Source organism: Pan troglodytes, chromosome 4, assembly GCF_028858775.2.
Source record: "Pan troglodytes isolate AG18354 chromosome 4, NHGRI_mPanTro3-v2.0_pri, whole genome shotgun sequence".
Taxonomy (NCBI): Eukaryota; Metazoa; Chordata; class Mammalia; order Primates; family Hominidae; genus Pan; species Pan troglodytes.
In genome coordinates this window covers 131594244-131600023 of record NC_072402.2, presented here as the reverse complement: position 1 = coordinate 131600023, position 5780 = coordinate 131594244, and the positions used below count along the sequence as shown (strand labels likewise).

Here is a 5780-nt window from a genome sequence, read left to right as displayed (position 1 = left end):
TATGTAATGCCCTTCTTTGTCTCTTTTGATCTTTGTTGGTTTAAAGTCTGTTTTATGAGAGACTAGGATTGCAACCCCTGCTTTTTTTTGCTTTCCATTTGCTTGGTAGATCTTCCTCCATCCCTTTATTTTGAGCCTATGTGTGTCTCTGCATGTGAGATGGGTCTCCTGAATACAGCACATGGATGGGTCTTGACTCTTTATCCAGTTTGCCAGTCTGTGTCTTTTAATTGGGGCATTTAGCCCATTTACATTTAAGGTTAATATTGTTATGTGTGAATTTGATCCTGTCATTATGATGTTAGCTGGTTATTTTGCTCGTTAGTTGATGCAGTTTCTTCTTAGCATCGATGGTCTTTACAATTTGGCATGTTTTTGCAGTGCCTGGTACCAGTTGTTCCTCTCCATGTTTAGTGCTTCCTTCAGGAGCTCTTGTAAGGCAGGCCTGGTGGTGACAAAATCTCTCAGCATTTGCTTGTCTGGAAAGGATTTTATTTCTCTTTCACTTATGAAGTTTAGTTTGGCCGGATATGAAATTCTAGGTTGAAAATTCTTTTCTTTCAGAATGTTGAATATTGGCCCCTACTCTCTTCTGGCTTGTAGAGTTTCTGCCGAGAGATCTGCTGTTGGTCTGATGGGCTTCCCTTTGTGGGTAACCCGACCTTTCTCTCTGGCTGCCCTTAACATTTTTTCCTTCAGTTCAACCTTGGTGAATCTGACAATTATGTGTCTTGGGGTTGCTCTTCTTGAGGAGTATCTATGTGGTGTTCTCTGTATTTCTTGAATTTGAATGTTGGCCTGCCTTGCTAGATTGGGGAAGTTCTCCTGGATAATATCCTGAGGAGCATTTTCCAGCTTGGTTTCATTCTCCCCGTCACTTTCAGGTACACCAACCAAACGTAGATTTGGTCTTTTCACATAGTCCCATATTTCTTAGAGGCTTTGTTCGTTTCTTTTTACTCTTTTTTCTCTAAACTTCTCACTTCATTTCATTCATTTGATCTTCAATCACTGATACCCTTTCTTCCACTTGACTGAATCGGCTACTGCAGCTTGTGCATGCGTCACGTAGTTCTCGTGCCATGGTTTTCAGCTCCATCAGGTCATTTAAGGTCTTCTCTACACTGTTTATTCTAGTTAGCCATTCGTCTAATCTTGTTTTGAGGTTTTTAGCTTCCTTGCAATGGGTTTAAACATCCTCCTTTAGCTCGGAGAAGTTTGTTATTACCGACTTTCTGAAGTCTACTTCTGTCAGCTCATCAAAGTCATTCTCCATCCAGCTTTGTTCTGTTGCTGGGGAGGAGCTGCGATCCTTTGGAGGAGAAGGGGCACTCTGGCTTTTAGAATTTTCAGCTTTTCTGCTCTGGTTTCTCCCCATCTTTGTGGTCTTATCTACCTTTGGTCTTTGATGATGGTGACCTACAGATGGGGTTTTGGAGTGGATGTCCTTTTTGTTGATGTTGATGCTATTCCTTTCCATTTGTTAGTTTTCCTTCTAACAGTCAGGTCCCTCAGCTGCAGGTCTGTTGGAGTTTGCTGGAGGTCCACTCCAGACTCTGTTTGCCTGGGTATCACCAGTGGAGGCTGCAGATCAGCAAATATTGCTGCCTGATCTTTCTTCTGGAAGCTTCATCTCAGAGGGGCACCAAGCTGTATGAGGTGTTAGTCAGCCTCTACTGGGAGGTGTCTCCAAGTTAGGCTACACAGGGGTCAGGGACCCACTTGAGGAGACAGTCTGTCCTTTCTCAGAGCTCAAACACCATGCTGGGAGAACCACTGCTCTCTTCAGAGCTTGTCAGACAGAGATGTTTCAGTCTGTGGAAGTTTCTGCTGCCTTTTGTTCAGCTATGCCCTGCCCCCAGAGATAGAGACCTCCTTACTTCCTTTTTTGCTGAAGGGGGCTGATGTGGGGACACGTGGACAGTCCTCTCATCTCCCCAGACCAGAGCCAGAGTGGTGGTGGCATGATTTGGAGAAGTGAAGCTTGGAGAAGTATCCTGGCTGAGTGGATGCTGATTACTTTGTTCCCTACCTTTTATTTGAATCTGAAGGAAGATGGAGGAGAAGGGGCACAGAAGAGACGATTTGCTCTTCTGGTATAGCTGTTGGAGAGAAGTGGGCGATTGTTCTGGAGCCCGGTTTACCATCTGTCTGACTCTAGGAAACTTGGGGTCCTAGCTCTTAACTACACTGTTAAATCTGGGTCCCTGGGGAATCAACAGAGAGCCTCATCCTTAATCAGAGCTGACAATACCCGTTCTCTCTTTCTCCCATCTTGGAGACTGGAAACCTCTTGTATTGGTTGCCTGGGTCATATCTAGCTGTGTGCCCACCTGGGCTTTCTGGGGCCATCGACTCCCACTAGGCCCCCTGTCTTCTGGTTCCCTGGTCCAGGGCCCAGAGTCCAATGCCAACACCACAGGAAAGCCTTGAACACTCTGAAGACTCTGCCAGTGGGAGGGTTCTTGGGGAACCCATGATGGTAGGTGGTGGGGATGAGGAAGTCCAGAGCTGGCATTTGAATTGTGTCATTGTTTTATTAAAGTTTAAAATTTAATAAAATTTATGGGAGATGTTCCAGTTCCACGTACATCATTTGACTTCTCGCTGACACAGCATGTTAGCAAGTGCACAGCCCGGCCTCCCGTCTCTGGATGTCAAAAGTGGTAAGGCTTGATCTTTTGTGTTTCCTAAGTGTGATGATTGAGTTTTCATACTCACGTGAGGTGTGCCTCCCTTAAACCTCATTATGACATCAGCATATTACCCATCTGACGTTAAAAAAAAAAAAAAAAGCTGTGGTTGTTTGAGGATTTATAGGGATGTGGGTGTGCTGGTGTCATGGTCCATACTTGCCAGGGCTGGGAGCGGGACAGAGCCTGGGTGGGACAGAGCCTCACATCCTTGGTGCTGCTGTTGGAGGCCCCAGACTCTCAGCCCACCAAACATTTCTGCCTCCATTACAGCAGCATGTCCTTGAACCAGCTGTGGAGGATAAGCTGAGAGTGCTTACCTACGCCCGGGGGAAGGAGTGGAGCAGAGCCAAGAAGGAACCGATTGCACAGCCACACAGCCAGATCTTGGCTCTGCTGGTTACTTGCTGTACAAGATCCTTCTTCATCTGTAAAATGGCAATAACAAGAGACCTTCTTCCCTCATTGGGTTATAGCCAGATAGTGCCTGTGAGGTACTATCAGTGAGCACTAAATGTGTGGTCACTTTTCATCATAGGCTAGATGCTTGCTGGGCATTAGGTCACTGCTTCACAGAGCATGCAGTCAAAATAAGGTTGGAAAGTTCACAGACATCTGAAATACTTTGAGGTGTGCTAAGTCCTGAGAGGAGCCAATAGAGTATGTGTGCCTGTGTGTGCACATGCAATCTGGGGTGACTTCTAGGAGGAGGTGATTTTTGATGTGGTGTTTAGAGAGGTGGGAAAGATTTCAATTAAAAGATCTAGAGAAATTTGACAAACACTGCTTCAGCCAGTTGACCAATATAAACATCAACAATGATAAACCATGTCAGTAGTACGTACTCCAGGTATGATATGATGAAAATGGCACTTCACCTCTGTGGTTTTCCACCCACAAACCCAGTTTAATGATGAGGAAAACATCAGACAAATTCTGATAGAGGGTCATTCTATAAAAAACCCAACCAGTACCCTTCAATACGGTTGAGGTCATCAAAACCCAGCGAAGTATGAGAACAATCTCACAGCCAAGAGGAGCCTAAGCAGATGTGACAACTAAGGGTAATTGGGATCCTGGAGAAGACCCTGGAACAAGAAAAGGACACCAGGTAAAAACTACTAAAATCTGAATAAAGTATGGACTTCAGTTATAAAAAACAGGAAGTAAGCTCATTTTCTCTGAAAAGGGAAGACTCAGGAGAGTTTTTAGCCTATGATAGTTCTAAGGGGGTCTTAACAGTGATTAACCCATTTATGCCTGAGGTTGTAATTTTTTGAATTTGAAAAATCAGACCTTGGTGATGACCTTGAGCAGTAAGATATAAATAACTCCCACATGCTTAGCTTTCCACTAATGGAACACTAGGCATAAGTGGAGGCATTAGCCAAAGACTGGAACTGCAGCCATCACTGATGAGTGTTGATAATAATAACAGCAGTAACTAACAAGACCAAGTGAGGCTGACTACACAGGTGTCTACTGGCCGGGGTTTGGCCTCCTTCCTGACGTGCCTCTTAGTGTGTGTGTGTGGGACACACCGTTCTTTAGTTAATCTCATAGACTGCCCAGAGCAGGGCAGGGTTCCCTACCCCATGGAAGCCACACACAGCCTGGTGGCACAGGGTGTGATGAGTGTTGTGAAAAGGGGACACCGACCTAGCCCGATGACAGATGAGGGGAGGCCTCCTGGACCAGGCGATGTTCAGGGGAGCCTGCGGAGGGGAGTCTGAGCATGCACACCAACCTCTGCGGGACAGCGGCTCCAAGGGGCCCCCTGGCACAAGTGCTTGGTTCCTGCTCAGACCCTCCCCTCCTCAGATCCGAGCCCACCACCAGGGACAGAACACAGCCCCTCAAAGCAGCTGCGGAGACAACAGTTTTTAAAAAATCAGAGAAATGGCTACAGTTTGGCCCAGATTTCTGGGATGGACAGAGCAGCGAGACATTTGCATGAAGGCCTCGGAGGGTCTGGAGCTCTCCGCTGTCATTTATAGCTTTCCTTTTAATCACGCTTTATTTCTAAATATCTGTCTAATGTATAATACAAGCTTAGGCTCTTGCGGCCATAGCCTCCCTTTCAGCACTGTTTCTAAAATCCCATTTACGGAGGACAAATAGCTTTTGGGTAAAAGAGTCTTCACCGCTTCAAAGAAGCAGTTAGCCGGCTGTTCTCCCCTGACTGTGCCTATCTGTGGCTGGGGTGACGAAGTGAGATTATTTTATTTCCATTTAAACTCTCTGGGGGTCTGGCTGTTGAGGGAGGCAGCTGCTGTCTTTGTTGGTTGCTTTTCCCCCAGAAAGTGCTGTGTAGGTTTCTTGGGGTGGGGGAAGGGGGTAGGCAGTGGCACTGGCAGGGGGCCTGTTTTCACCCAGCTGCCCCTATCTTGGCCTGAGGAACTGTGCCCAGCATTTCTCTGAACTTCAAAGGCGCTCTCAGCAGGATATTTGCGGTCATGGCTCAGGAGGGTGTGTTTGCTGAGTCTGTGAGTATTTGTGTGTATCAGTGCCCTGGGCAATGTGGTTGGCTGGATTTGTTGAGAAGCATGCTCATTCCACGAGCCAGAATTTTTGGAGTACCAACTGCATATACCAGTCACTGGTCAAACAAAGATGCCAGGTTACCTCCCAGTTTCCCTTGGGAATGGGGAAGGATGAGGTTCTGTGGGAGCTTGGAGGAGAGGTACCTGGTTCAGCTGGGGAGGGCCTCCTGGAAGAGGTGATGTCTAAATTGAACTCTGAAGGATGAGCAGAGGTCACCCTACTGGCACTTTCCTCCTCCAGGAGAGAAGCATGGGGCTCCGGGTCTGCCATGTGCAATCCTGGCAGCTTGAGAGGAATGCTATGAGATATGGGGACACATGTGGTCAGACCCATGGAGCTCAAAGGACTGTGGAGGTGACAGCAAGGGGCAGCTGGCACCAGGGCCCACCTGGCATGATGAAGTTGTCTTAGGCTGGGGAGGGGAGACTGGGAGTGTTTCTTATCCTCAGACCCTTGGACCAGTTGGGGAACGAAATAGCTTGGGAACAAATAGTATGTATTGTATCACTGGGCAAGGAGAACTTGACCAAGAGGTGGTTCCAG

General features: G+C 47.1%; 1 non-coding gene across 1 annotated transcript; it reads left to right on the top strand.

Moving 5' to 3' along the window:
• Positions 1-2676: 2676 nt before the first annotated feature.
• Positions 2677-2777, top strand: LOC112209370 (small nucleolar RNA U13). The gene has a single exon (XR_002944107.1). It is a non-coding gene; the product is annotated as a small nucleolar RNA U13 (small nucleolar RNA).
• Positions 2778-5780: the final 3003 nt, after the last annotated feature.